The sequence below is a fragment of the Myotis yumanensis genome, unplaced genomic scaffold (assembly GCF_028538775.1).
Source record: "Myotis yumanensis isolate MYYU_CA2020_CCGP unplaced genomic scaffold, mMyoYum1.0.hap1 SCAF_6, whole genome shotgun sequence".
Lineage (NCBI taxonomy): Eukaryota > Metazoa > Chordata > Mammalia > Chiroptera > Vespertilionidae > Myotis > Myotis yumanensis.
Window position 1 is genome coordinate 58,820,201 of NW_027223757.1, and position 15,488 is coordinate 58,835,688.

Below are 15,488 nucleotides of genomic sequence, written 5' to 3' on the forward strand. Positions count from 1 at the left end.
TTCCTCAAGGGTTATGTGTATAGAGAAACGTCCATACAATGACATGTCCCCCACACCCTTCCTTTATAGGCTTTGCCACATGAATGGCCTCACCAAATACAGAGCATCCACCCAAATTTCCAGAAAATAATTATTCCTGTAACTTACAATAGCTGTGAAACACAAAAGCCTAAAAATAAGAGTGAATAGAAATATTTAATGTATTGCTTCTAATGAGAGAGCTCCGGAAAATTTTTGAGCAAAATGTATAGGGCAATTTTAGCAACACCAGAAATCTCAAAGTGCCAGACTCAGCTGACACAGACTTTAAAGTCTGTTATAATTTTTTAAATTTTCTGTGAGAGTTGAAAGTGATATATCGGTATCAATTTACTAAAAGCATATGTGAAATAGATGAGTCTGCCCTACAAAAAATTTAGTAGTAGGTAATTTTGCCTTGTGGGAAATTTTGCCTCTGCTTTAGGGGAATTTTTTCTGCACCCCTGTAATGTTTTCTGTTCTCACGTTTTATTTACTTACTTACAAAAATCTAATATTTGAAAAGGAGCTAACAAATCCAATCACGCTGAGGTATAAGCCACTGGAAATTGTCTCCCAGGGGTTAAGCCTTAAGCTAAAAAATTCTAATAGTGGAATTTTAACCCAAATCATGTTAGCAATCATATTTTAAACTTAAAAATATTAGAGACTGGTGGTTTTGCCCCAAAGCATAAATAATTTCCATGAGTAAACTACCTTGGCTAAATTTCATATTTACAAATGAATATATCTAAAATTTTGCTTGGGCTACAGACGATGTGATTTAAAATGGTTTGACTCAGTGCTCGCTTCGGCTGCACATATACTAAAATTGGAACGATACAGAGAAGATTTGCATGGCCCCTGCGCAAGGATGACACGCAAATTCGTGAAGCGTTCCATATTTTTATGATAAAGACCATTATAAACTTATGAACAAAAATAGATACAGAGGCAGAGCAGCCTCGAACAGACTGTCAAACTACAGCGGGAAGGCCGGAGAGGGTTGTGGGGCAGGAGGGGAGGTAAGAGATCAACCGAAGGACTTGTATGCATGCATATAAGCATAACCAATAGACATAAGACACTGGGGGGTAGGGGAGGCCAGGGGACTGTCAAGGGCGGGAAAAAAGGGAGACATATGTAATACTCTTTGTAATACTTTAAGCAATAAAACAATTTAAAAAAATAAAATAAAATAAAATTCCAAACCACTTAAAATAAAATAAAATAAAATGGTTTGACTTATAATTTTTCCACTTTACGATGGTGTGAAAGTTAAGAGCATTCAGTGGAAATTGTGCTTTGAAAATTGGTCATTTCCCGGGCTAGTGATGTGTGGTGTGATACTATCTCATGATGTTGGGCAGAGCAGTGAGCCTCAGCCCCCCACCCGCCCCTCAAGTGCCATCACAGGGTAAACAACTGATGCTGTGCAGAGTACTGTGTTGCCAGTCTGTCTTGGATATTGTATTCTGAGCATGTTTAAGGGAGGTTATGCTAAGCTATGATATTCAGTAGGTTAGGTGTCTTAAATGCATTTTTGTTACTTTCAACTTATGATGGGTTTATCCTTATGTAACCTCATTGTAAGTCTAGAATGAGGTTACATAAGGATAATCTATAATCGTTTTAAAATTCTGTCAAACTTCTATGGTGAACCAAAAGCCATTTTAGAAAAATCTTTGTCCGCAGTGGGATGCATATGATAAAATGCAAACGTGTGTTTAGGTCCACTACAGCAGTGTTTACGATCACACAAAAACCTGCAAACAGCATAAATATCCATCCATAGGGGAGTGGCAAACTGATTGAAATACAATGAAATACCATGAGGCCTGTCACCCCGCCCTCTCCATCTTTGTCGATTTAAAAAATTGTGAAAAAATATACAGGACATAATATTTTACGATCTTAACCATTTAATTTATTTATCATATATGTGTGTGTGTGTGTGTGTATATATATATATATATATATATATATAGTCTTTCATTGGAGAGAGAGAGAGACAGAGAGAGAGAGAGAGAGAGAGAGAGAGAGAGAGAGAGATTGATTGATGTGGGTGAGATACCTAGATCCGTTGCCTCCTGGATGTGCCAGACTGGGAATTGAATCTGCAACCTGGGTATGTGCCCTGACTGGGAATCGAACCTGTGACCCTTCAGTGCATGGGATGAAGCTCTAACCAACTGAGCAGACTAGCCAGGGCGATCTTAACCATTTTAAGTGTGTAGTTCTATAATATACAGTCACTTAAGAATAAGGTTGTTCTATGTATGCTAAAATGATATAAACTCTCCAAGACATATTGTTGAATGGAAAAAGCATAACAGTATATATCAAATGAATCTACTTTGCTTTTTATTTGCAATACATTTAAAAATAAGTAATGTAGAGAGAATAATTTATCACCCATGAATTTATTCTCAAAACTGGCAATTCTCCCCCCGCTCCCAGTTTTTTAAAACTTTTTATATTTAAATAAGGAGAATTCTTTCATATGGAAAGAGCTGATGCAATTACACATTTGAAAGGAGAAACAACAGTTATTAAACCAGAGGGGAAGGGCAAAGGGTGAGTGTGCCACAATAGCCAGGTGAATCCATGATTCCATTTCCCTTCAAAGGTAAAAGCTTTGCCAAAGTAATGTATAAACAAGCTGCACATTACACCGTTAGCCATCATCTGCCTTTTCAAATATCTGGTCTACATGAAAAGACAAAGAAAGGAAAGGCCAGACAACAACAAAAACAAAAAAACAACAAAACCAAGCCCTTTTTACTATGGAAGACATGAGGTCCAAAGCTTACAGAGCAGTACCCTCTTTAAACAACAGAAGAAAGTCATCCCCACAGATCCTTTAAAGAAATGTCCACCCTGAGGTTTCCACACATGCTGAAGACGGGGCCCTGGGACACCGCTATCGTCCTGGAGGACACCCGACTGGGGTGGAGAAATGGTGAACAGCAGGTCGGATGCACCTGGACGATCACTAGCTGAACATGAGCTGGTGGTCCGGGTGGAGAGCGTGGCTGTGAGACAGACAGCGCCGGACCTTTACACTGAGCCACTTCTGTTCCCAGTGACCTATTTGTCTTGTGTCTGCCTCACGTTTTCAAACAGGAAGAGCTGGCTTTCTGAAGTCTACATTTCCCATTCATCACGGCACGAGAACACTTTGGCATCCTTGATTATTAAGGCCATTTCCAACAGACCTTCTACTCAGGCTTGCTCTGCAAGGGGAAAGGGACACAGATGAGAGGCAACGTGCGGCTCCTTGGTGGAGGGGAACCGATCAATAGTTTTCCACACGCTGCCCCTGTGGGCCAGCTCTGAACACAGCCAGCCATGCACGTGCACACCCCGAGCCTCCTTGCCTCTGAGCATCAGTCACAAACCTCATCGACCATCCAGAAGGCAGAGGGCGACCGTGTAGCTGAGAGAACTGATGCCGATGTTTAATGACAAGGTGCCCCAATATTTCTAGGAGTGGCCAGAGTGACCAAAGCTATGGAACTGGAAAAACCGTTTTTCCTGAATATGTAACAGTCATCCTTTGTTTTCCTGCTTAAGGAAAATAGAGCTGAAACTGGCAGTTCCCAAAATTGGTCACATTTCCGACAATATGTATATGTACGTATGTAAAGAAAGAAAATTCCAGATAAATTTGAAGTCCATTTGTCCTTTATCCTCTACCCCTTGCAGCTAATTCAACTTTTGAGAATCACATGAGTTTAATGTGCATCTGATTCATCTGTTTTTATTCATCTATTTTTTTCAGACAAATAGAAGTAGCGTGAATACAGTATTTGTGTGCCTTTTCAAATTTGCCTACATATTATAACCTCTTCAACCTGCTTTCTCATTCTGCCATCACTGAAGCTTGTTTTCATTTGACGTTGTTTTGACTGTGAATGCCAAGTGTGTGGTTTTGTTAAAGGATATGTGTATGTGTTTGATTTTTGCGCCATGGCTTCCTGGTGGCACACATATGACATTGCTAATAGTATTCACATCTAGAAAGAAACTCGCCAGAGGAAGTGTTCAATGGGGCGAGATAGGACTTTTGCTTTTCATTTTACACCTACTAAAGTGTTTGAAGTTTTGCTATAGTTGTTAGCTTTCTGATAAAAATAGTTTAAACAGATAAAGTTTCTATCCTGTTCATGTGGCAGGTTAAATGGGTTACATAATTTTTTCCTCAGTTTATACACTATGTGAAACGAGACTTTAGGTGACATTGTGCGTTAAGATGAAAGCAGTAGAATTTGTAGAGAAGTTACAGGTTTTAGGGTGTTGGGGGGGCCAAGAGATTATACAGAGATCTCTCAGCTCATTTAGTTTAGGAAACTGAAGAACATCTGCCTGCTAGGAGTGCATTGAATTGGAACAGAAATGACTGAAAGGGCCACGTGTTTTGTGTACAAGGAAAACACAATGGAGTGGGAGTGAATACCGCTGACTTCAGATCCCGGTGCTGCCACCAACAATCACATACCTCTCACTTTAGTTTTTTCCCACCATAATATGAGAAGATACAGATTTCTCACTCATTCATTCTGTAAATGTTTGTGGAATCTCTAGTAGGTGCCAGGCACTGTATTAGGTACTGGAAATCTAAGGGTGAACAGGAAGGCGTCTCCTTCCTCATAGAATTCCTATGTCATCCTAGAAGCTTGTTGACATTCTCAGAGTCTAGCCCAGGGGTGGGCAAACTTTTTGACTCGAGGGCCACAATGGGTTCTTAAACTGGACCGGAGGGCCGGAACAAACGCATGGATGGAGTGTTTGTGTGAACTAATATAAATTCAAAGTAAACATCATTACATAAAAGGGTACGGTCCTTTTTTTTTTTAGTTTTATTCATTTCAAATGGGCCGGATCCGGCCCTCGAGCCGTAGTTTGCCTACGGCTGGTAGCCTCTAAAAGCTAGAAATAGGCAGAGTGCCACCCAGGAGGTCTGCAAGTTCTGGTAGTTCCCGGGACAGACTCGATGGTGCTAAGTCAGAGGCCAGGTGACAGAACAGAACAGTTACTCCAAGGGTCTTAGCAGGAGTCTGGGACCCAAACAGAAAAGGTCTCTACTTTTTGTGGGAGTTGGGGAACTTGGCTTCCACTGAGGAGCTGCAGGATGAACTAGAAGAACCACAGCCAGGACTGTAGAGGGAACCATAAAAGGACTGTACCGGTGAGTGAATAGAAGAGGATATCTGATTCTTTTAACTTGAGTCAAGTTAAATGAGGCTATTCTATATCTTAATAGTGTACATTTTGCAATTCCCTCCAAGTTTTTAAGCATATGAACTTTAAAAGGGCTGACTGCATACACTGTTACACTGGGTTGTACAGGAGCTAGAGTCACTTTGGGGGCAGAAATCTCCCCTTCCATGTGGTTACTGTAGTGTTGCCATGAGTCACGCAGAGGTCTTTGCGTGCTGGGGCAGAGGGCTGTTCCGGGGCGGGTGGGGGGGTGGGGGGGCGGGGGTCGTCCTCAGGCTTTTCAATGAGGGATCTTCCACCAGAAGTAGAGCCAAAGCTGAGGATTAGCAGAAAAGCACTGCCTGACCAGGGTTAGATTTTGAAGCCTATGATATTAGAAAGTAATAGTATCATATAAAATTGGAATAATAATACCTACTTCACGGGATTACCCTGAAGAAGAATAAATTTTAAAACATGGATCTATAAACTATAAAGGACTTTACAAGTATGAGGCTTTTAGTATTATATTATTTGGTGTTCTAGAAGATATAGGTAATATATTTCCTAGAAATTGTTTTATTCCCTGGGCTCGTGAAAAGGTGCCACAAGCCCAATTGGCCCTATTTACCTCAAGTCCCATCTGTGGACAGCTGCCTTGTCTCTTACTTACTTGTGAGAAGGACTCTCATTCCTCAAGGGTGTATTATGTGACCTAGTTCAGCAGTGGTCTGGGACATTGAGGGAAAAATAATTGTGAAAAAATCCAGGAGGGGACATCAGATGGGCTTTTAAATCAAGAAACACACACACACACACACACACACACACACACACACACCCAGAATCTTAAAAGCCCTTATGGAGTTTGGCTTAAGATGGCAAATAAGGAAGTGTGATTTCTGTCTTCCTTGGGTCCTTCTCTTTATTGATAATCTAGAAAATATGTTGTCATGAGTATCTGAAGTCCAAAAGAAAAACACTTTCAAAATCTTCCAAGCTAATAATGGCTATAATAAAATTTGCCTAATATATTTTTTATATCCTTACAATCTCTGTCACAAAATATACAGTGCTCAATAGCTACACATTTAGAAAAAAATAAGCCCAAAGATAAAAACACTTTTGAAATAGCATGGCTCTTTGTTTCTATACACACAGGCAAGAAAAGCAATTTCTTAGCCCAATACAACCAAGAGCCTCGAAAGATTTTCAGTGTTCCACTGATGAAATGCTTTATGCATACATAACTCAAATTTAACAATTTCTAGTTATTCATTATTTAAATGAGAGACTTGAGTATGTTAACAATTTTGGAGACATTTACATTGAAAGAAGTCATTTACACTTTATAATTATCCAGTCTACAAGAAAATTATAGGACACTCCTCTGGAAAATACAGAGCAGAACAAATGGAAAGATAAAGAAGTAGACTTGCCATGATTCATGCAATAGCTTTTGACTACTTTTTGAGAGAGAATTTTCTGCATGTTGGACGTGTGCATACATCTTTGGAAATAGCTCCGGAACTAAACAGTTCTCCCTTGTGATTCTTGAAACCTTACTTGATGTGGGGATAAACTCAAAGCCCAAAGGCTAATGTCAAAGGGAGCAAATCTCTGAAAGAAAGGCATGGCCAGACTAGCGCAAGTCCTAGAAACAAAAGACAAGGAGAATAGGAACCAGATGAAAAAAAGTCTCTAGGTTCCTACTGAGCAGCAGTACAGGGACAGCAGGGCATCACCCGTCTTGTACCAACTGGAATACAACTGATATTAAATGGCTCAGTGAGGAATCTTACCCAAGTACAAAAATGAAAGTTTCTATTTTTTCTCAAAAAGTTCTATTAATTTAGCCCTACTGACACCTCCCTTGAATGCATTTTTCCCCAGTAGCTAACAGACTCCCTCAAAGACATCTTAGACTGATACCTAACTTGTCAAACATGCTTGGATATTAAGACAGGGTCATTTTGTTGTTGTTAAAAGTTAATCCTCCCACTTAAACTTTCTATCTCTTACATTCAAGGTCTCTTCCCACCCTCCTTTCCCCCCCTGTTACCTAACATAGACTCCAGAGGCTTGCAGAGGAGGCTTGGATAGGAGGACAGGGGAAGGGTTTGGGAGCAGGACAGGTGGAAATGGAAAAAAGTGTGTCTTTATGAAGCTACACAAAGTAAGTTGGTTTCTTTTTCTTTTTTGCTATCAAGGGGGCAGCCCTTTGTCCATGGTAATAAGATTGCTGTTCCTATTCTTTTGCCAATATAGTTTCATTATCTAGACTTTATCCCAAACAATTTCCCTAGGCACCATAACCCAACACTGGGACCTTCGTCACAGGCACACACTTAGAACTTTAGGGACTGTCTTGTCCTTCTTCACCAGATTATGCCGCTATGTCAGCTTGCTTCCATTTGAAAACACCAAAGCATTTCATCAAGCCTGATGGCCAAGCAAACAATCAGGAAACAAGAAACTAGTTTTCCTTTTTCAAACAAGACCATAGGCCTTAAAACGTACTCTCTTGGCTGGGGAATCATTAGAGACCAGTATTGTACCAAGGATGGGGTGGTGGAGGGGTCTACCCCAGTGTAGAGGCAGTGCATTATCTGCAGAAAATTTAAATACAATAATAAAATCAACTCAAAGTCAGTATGCTTTTTTATTATTATCAGATACTGACAATTCTAAGCAAAATCAGAGATAAAATACTTCCCCTCTGTAAATAGTTTTTGTTGGTCTAAGTTCTAAACAATTATTGGTCAGAGAGGGAAGAGAGTGGGAGAGAAAGCTTCAAATCAATACAGTTTTATTTCTTATCCTTTAATAAATAGTTATTCTGTTTGGAAGTTAATTTGGAGAACTCTTCATTAATCAGCTGGTTCCCAACACACAGGGATTCTGTAACCCTCATTTCTTTCAAAAGTAAACTCATAGCCCTGACTGGTTTGGCTCAGTGGATAGAGTGTCGGCCTGCTGACTGAAGGGTCCTGGGTTCGATTCCGGTCAGGGGCATGTACCTTGGTTGTGGGCACATCCCCAGTAGGGGCTGTGCAGGTGGCAGCTGAGCGATGTTTCTCTCTCATCGATGTTTCTGACTTTCTATCCCTCTCCCTCTCTGTAAAAAAATCAATAAAATATATTTTTTAAAAAGTAAGCTCATAAAGGTTCAATTTGGACACAACCACCAAGGTGCTCCATATTCCTTTTTTTAAAAAATTCCTTACCCAAAGATATGTTTTTATTGATTTTAGAGAGGGGGAGAGAGAGAGAGAGACAGAGAGAGAAACATAGATCGGTTGCCTCCTATACACATCTGGACTGTTAATTGAACCCAAAACCTTTTGGTGTACAGGAGGATACTCAAAACAACTGAGCCAACCAGTCAGAGCAAAAGTCCTATTCTTAAACAGTGATTCAAAGTTAAATAACAATAGCACAGCCATTACAAAGAAAAGGAAATCGAATTAGAGAACTTCAATTCTGTTAGTCTAAACGGCCACTTGGAGTTTTTATTTGTGTTGAAAATGTAAAAAAGTGAAACTGCAAACCATCAGATATGCTTCATTTGGTCAATATGTGCAAATTTCAGTCTAAACAGGCACTATTTTACTGAATTTGAATACTATGGTAAAGGAGTTGACACATATTCTTCCTTATAAAATTGCTAACTAAAGAATGAATCAAGAAAATAAAACATTAAATCAATGATACCACTCAGTAGCAACAGATATTTAAGAAACGTAATACTTAGGAATTGGTTTTGCTGGTACCCCCCATGTTTCACATACTGACCAAAGAGGCAAGGTGGTCAGATACATCTATATCAAAGCTGGGAAAATTGAAGTGAAAGAGTCATTCTTGAACTTCTCCAGTATTTCTGGAAAAACGTTGCTAAGCCCACAGAAGAGATGTTGAAACAACTGAATGATGATGGATGGGCATAATCATCTGTCATGGTCAGTGATATGACAAAGCTGAAACGATGACAGATACTCACAGTGGTGTCAGGCACAAGTCAAAGAAATTACTCCCAATCCTGATATACGTCCTGTGAAAAGCACACTTTGAACCTTCCCAGAGTTCACTTCTTTTTGGAAATGTTGCTTTACCTATGGCTCTCTAGGAACTTTGGGAAAAATTTATTCATTCATTTAATTCTCTCCTCATTGATGGAAAGCATTGCAGAATGTGTGTGTAACAGTGAAAAGACCTCCCAAGATTGGTGGTGTGCTCATTATGGAACTGTATGGTCAAAACAAATTTGAAAGGTTAATTTTAATCTTCAAAGTGCTATGCAATCCAAAAGAAAATGTGGACCTCAGAGCATTAACTTAAAATTTCTCCCTGTTGTATGCAGTTTTTCTTTTCTGAGTTGTGTTTTCTTCTGATGTGAAGTTTTAGGTGAGGTTAATCAGACCCCGAAATAATTGCAAACAGCCAAAATCAGGCTTGAACAACGTAGAGTGAAACAGCAAGCTTTAAAATTGGTGCTTGAAGATCACACAGAAATTCTGAAGAAGGCTGTAATTATGCCGTGTAACAATGAAAGGACCAAAACTGTATCAATGTGAAAATAGCTGAGCTACAGGACATGCAGAAAGAAATCTTATCTGAAGTTCCCTATCTGACTAACGCAGAGCCTTATGAGAATCAGCTGTCACTGAGGCAACTGTCCTTGGGCGCTGGGATATTCCAAAAAATTGTGTAACAGTTTTATCAGAACCTTCCACCCTTTGAAGCTCTAACTCAGTGCCCTCTCCCTTACTAAGTTGGTGTATAAACCTTTATTCCTGCATGTCTCTATAGAGTACTCTCACATGCGTAATCCATTCTTGTCCTGCTGTATGTCTATTGTCAAGTAATTTAGAGGTCCCTGACCATTTGGACTTAAGTTGGTAGATTAAAATTTTTCTCTCCCAACAACATAAAGAAAATTAGTATTGCCAGGCTACGGTGGCTCTGGGGTTGAGCATTGACCTATGAATCAGGAGGTCACAGTTCGATTCCTGGTAGGAGCACATGCCTGGATTGTGGGCTCGATCCCCAGTAGGGGCCATGCAGGAGGCAGCCAATCAATGATTCTCTCTCTCCCTCTCCCTTCCTCTCTGAAATCAAGAAAAAATATATTTTTAAAAGGAAAATTAATATTTAAATGGGAAAACAATCAAATATTAAAGAATAACAGGAGAAATAACCAGAGATGCTGATCTCACACTGGCAGGAGATATAAAAACAGTGAGGACTAAAAAACAAACAAAAAAAAGCAGCTAGGACTGAACCCCTCACTGTTCTTACCAAGAACTGGACATTTGTTTGAAGCAATGGGTCAAATAGTGTCTGGTTTTTGCAGAAGAAAAACTTTGAACATTTTTACGGAAAATGATATAAATTTAGGTTGAATTTACTAGTAGAGACATTTCAGTAAAATTTTTCTGATTAGAGGCATTTGAAAGCTGCTAGAATAAATCCCAAAGAAACCATGCTCAGTACTGTGATTTCTGTAATTTATTGTGAAATTGGATTTTTACGCGTCTCTGCTGAACTTATACTTAAGACTTTTTACTACTATAAGTATAGCTTCGTGTGATAAAAGCATTTGAAATTAAAATTAATAAAAAGTAGTTTTTAACCAACCATGAGGGAGGATAGATTGACCAATTCAGCAAAACATGAATATGTGAAGATCTGTTTTGTCATTAAGGTTTGAAAACAGAATGTAATGTTATTCACTACTGTGCCAGACCAATATGAAGAAATAAATATTCCCCCCCGCCAAAAAAAATGCATTAGCCTCATTAAAATATATTAACCCATTACTTTTTCTATTTCCTGCAGTATTTTGTTGATTTTTTATTGTTTTTTACTGACCTGATTATATATACAAAAAATAAATAAAGCCTTTTTTACTGTTTGCATTTCTTTTCTGTTTATTATTATTGTTTCAGTTTGTGATCATTACTGCAATAATTTTGTTACAGAGAGGAGGGGTATACAGGAAAACTATTCTGGGTGTCACATACCTTAGGTGAGCCTCTAAATTCACCAGGGCTTCAACCACCCCACCCCTCCCCTCCCAGCTTCTCCCTCTTCCCTCTGGGCCACCTCATTTCAATCAGGGAGGCTGAGGTTGAAGTGGAGGCTTTGTACCTATAATGTCAATCTACAGACCCTTAGACACACTTCTAATTATTATTTGAACTAGAATATCAGGGGGATGGGAGCGCTTGGTACCATATGTTCTCAGAATTGGCCTTTGTCTTCAGTTCTGGAAAACCAGAAAGATTTTGATCAGGCCCTCACACCTCCACACATTTTAGAACAAGTAAGAGATCAGTTCTTGAATCACTTCTGTTGGACTTGATGTTTGATATGAATATAAATTATTTTAGGTTAATGGGATAATTTTGAGACTTTCCCTAAAAACAATTTTTTTTACAATTCTCAGCTTTAACTTAACTATTGTCTATCTTTTAAACATGCAGTTTTAAAGTAGAAACGTAGAGAAATTTAAAATAAGTCATAATGTAACTTTAATGCACAAGAGAAAAAACAGGATGAATTAACTTCTTTGCAGCTGCTGCAAGATCAACAGGATATTCCAGTAATGGGAAACTTTGCTTGCATTTCCAGCTGAAAAAGATAAAAATTGGTCTGATATGCACAGTGTTGTTTTGCGAAGATTTATACTTATTAAATTAGGTTTAAAAACTTGAGGCTGCCTGACATAAATCCTCTCTGAAATCGTTCAGTGTTGCTCTCAGGCAAGTCATATTCCAGCTTCTTCATCTGTCTGTGCTCCCCCAGGCTAGAAGTATGAGAGTTCCAGGGTGAATGATTCTCTTTGTGGTTCCCTCCTGGGAAGAAGCAAGTCATCGATGCAGGACTGCAAATGAGCAGCCGAGGCTGTTTCTTGGTCGATGAGCCAGAAGGCTGGGCAAATGAAAGGCAGCTTTTGTTTTTCGTTTTATCCTGTTACTGGTTGGTAATGTATGGACTTGACATCAGTGTATATTTGATTTTCTCTGTGTAAGCTAATCCCTTCAGGTGGAGTCCAGGAAATAACATTGCAGAATGAGAGAGAGAAAAACAAGATAATGAAGCTTATGTGTCTTTGGCTTTGGAAGAGGCTTTATACGTTGTCTAACGATTTCTTTATAACTTACACGGCATGGGAAGAGAAAATTGGGGCCTTTGTATGTCTGTTGTCCATTTAAAGAGAATATTGGTTTTAGTTCACTGACACAGAGTCAGGAAAATGAGGAAGCTGAGTTCAATTATGATTGATGGCTTCCTGAGAAAATCTTTAAAATTCTGCATCTTTTATCTTATAATAAGAAACACTATCTAAATTTGATTTTTTAAAAGAATTCCAAAATGTTTAAAGACTGATTCTTGAAAGAAAAAAGCTTAATTATAAAGATGATAAATCCAGTACGGTTTTTTTAAAATTTTTTACATATTTTTATTGATTTCAGAGAGGAAGGGAGAGGGAGAGAGAGATAGAAACATCAATGATGAGAGAGAATCATTGATTGCCTTCTGCATACCCTACACTGGGGATCAAGCCCACAACCCACGCATGTGCTCTTGACTGGAACTGAACCCGGGACCCTTCAGTCCACAAGCTGATGCTTTATCCACTGAGCCAAACCGGCCAGGGCCAGTACAATCTTAATACAGATGTAAATAAAGTTTTTAAATTTGGGCTGCACCACCAGCATTGGGCCATTTCCTTTTTTATCACCTTTTGAAATATCAATGTTTGAGTGAAATACACTGGAACCTGAAATAAATATTTTCACACTTATTTAAGATTGGTTCGCAGTCATACAAGTCACAAACCTCTTGGGTTGAGTACCTCAAACTGTTTTTTTTTAAATGCCTTTAACCTGCCTGCCTTCCAAATCAGTGTTTTCCAAAACTGTGAAACTACAAATAAATGTTGAGTAGAAATAAAATACAAGTTGTATTACTTTTTTTAATATACGGCTGATGGAGTCAACTGAGCCTGTGACTGGATTTTGTCTGCCCAAAAAATTTTTCAATTTCACTGTTCTCAAACAGACCCTAGTCCTCTGGCCACAGGGCTGGGATTAGCCAATCCTATTGCTTTTTCCTCTTGGCAACAGTGATTGATCAAAGTGTGAGCCTGTAACAATGCAGGTCATCATCTTCCCCTGAAGTTGATAAATAAACAAAGCGGGGGGCGGGGGGGGGGGGGGGTTCGCTCTTTTTAGCTGGGTTAAGGGGACAGGCTTCCTGATACAAGAAGATCACCAGGAGAGAGAGACCATGAGTATAAGACTTGAGAGCAGCTGGGCGGGGATTGGGGTTAGGGGGACAGATAAATAATCCTGGCCTCAGTGATCTCTATGGATCACCTCTTAGCCCTCATTGCCTTCAGGTTTATCATCTACCCAATTAGTTCTTGCAGCTAGCTGAGCAACGATCATCTCTTTTTTTCTCTGTGTTTAATAATCATTTGAGTGACTTTAACTTGCAACCAAAAAGTCCAGGTAATTATATGCACCATTTTACAGCACTTATTTTTGACTTGTTTTTAAATTTAGTTTTAATTGACATGTAGGAAGATTCACATTTTTTTGGATCAGCAGTTATATCAATTATGTTAGCTTTAGCAAGTGCATAGAGTCATGTACAATCACCATAACAAGATGCGGAACAGTTCCATCGCACCTCCAAATGCTGACCTTTTATTAGCCAATCCCTGTGCCTGAGCCCAGCCCCTAGGAACCTGTGATCTGTTCTTCATTCCAATAGTTCTGCCTTTTCCAGAATGTTATATAAATGAAACCACATGACACTTCATCTTTTATGTCAGCTTCCTTCACTCAACACACGTGTTAACCTAAAATTGAAAAGGCCTTTCAAAGTGAGAGGCAAGAAGTATTTATTTGAGATCAAAGAACAGCTCATCGGAACACACAGGGATTGACAAACATTTTCTGTAAAGGCCCAAGTAGTGAATTTTTTTTAGCTTTGTGGGCCATATGGTCTTTGTTGTAACTATTCAACTCTGCCATTGTAGAGTGAAAGCAGACACAATACAGAAATGAATAGGTGTGGCAGGATTTGGCCTGCAGATTAGTTTCCTGACCCCTGACATAGAGTGGTGCATTTGAGGCTCATCCTTCTTGTTGCCTGTATTAACAATAGTTTGTTTCTTTTGGTTGCTGAGTATTACCAAACAAATTGTTTGGACAAAATTGTTTGGATGTACCAAAGTGTATTTGTCCATTCAACAGTTGAAGAGCAGCCGGGTTGTTGGCAATTATAAATAAAACTGTTACCAACATTTGTGTACAGGTTTTTGTGTGAACTTAAGTTTCATTCTTTTGGATAAAATATCAAGGAGTGGAATTGTGGGGCTGAATGGCTGTTGCATGTGTAGTTTTATAAAAAACTGCCCAACTACTTTCTAGAGTGACACACCATTTCTGCATGCCCACCAGCAATATATGACTATTGTACTCTCCTCATCTTTACCAGAACTTGATAGTGTTAGTTTTTTTATTGCCATTCCAATAGGAGTGTGATGGTATCTTGCTAATGAATAATGATGCGGAATATCTTCCCAGGTGCCTGCCTATCTATCTATCTATCTATCTGTCTATCTATCTATCATCTATCTTCTTTGGTAAGTGTTTTTCAAATCTTTTGCTTATTTTGCAGGAAGTTTTTTGTTTTCTTTTTTGCCAAGTATTAAGATTCTTTATATATTTTGATGCAAGTTGTTTGTCATATGTGTGATTTATAAATATTTTCTCTGTGGCTTGTCTGTTCAGTCTATTCACATTGTTTTTCGCAGAGCAAAAGCTTTACATTTTTATGAAGTCTGGTTGAATATTTTTTTCTTTTGTAGGCATGCATTTAGAATCATAACAAAGACATCTTTCCCTCATTCAAGGTCATAAAAATTTTCTCCTATGTCTTCTTCTGAAAGTATTACAGTGTCATATTTTACATTTGTAATCTATTTGGGGTACATCTTTGTATGGAGTGTATCATTTCAAGGTTTTTTCTTTGCATATGCTCTGTGATTGTTCTTTCTCTGTTGAATTGCCTTTGCATCATTGCCAAAATTCAATTGACTATATTTCAGTGGGTCTATATCTGGGCTCTCTATTTTGTTTCCTGGATCTACATGTCTGTCCTTTGCTAATATCTCACTGTCCTGATTACTGTAGTGTAAGAGGAAATCTTGAAATCAAGTAGTATGTATCCCCCAACTTTTTGTACAAAAT

The 15,488-nt window shown here is 38.8% G+C and overlaps 1 non-coding gene across 1 annotated transcript; it reads left to right on the forward strand.

Moving 5' to 3' along the window:
- Positions 1 to 820: 820 nt before the first annotated feature.
- LOC139013426 (U6 spliceosomal RNA) lies at positions 821 to 927 on the forward strand. Its single transcript, XR_011472059.1, has one exon. It is a non-coding gene; the product is annotated as a U6 spliceosomal RNA (small nuclear RNA).
- The last annotated feature ends 14,561 nt before the right edge of the window (positions 928 to 15,488 follow it).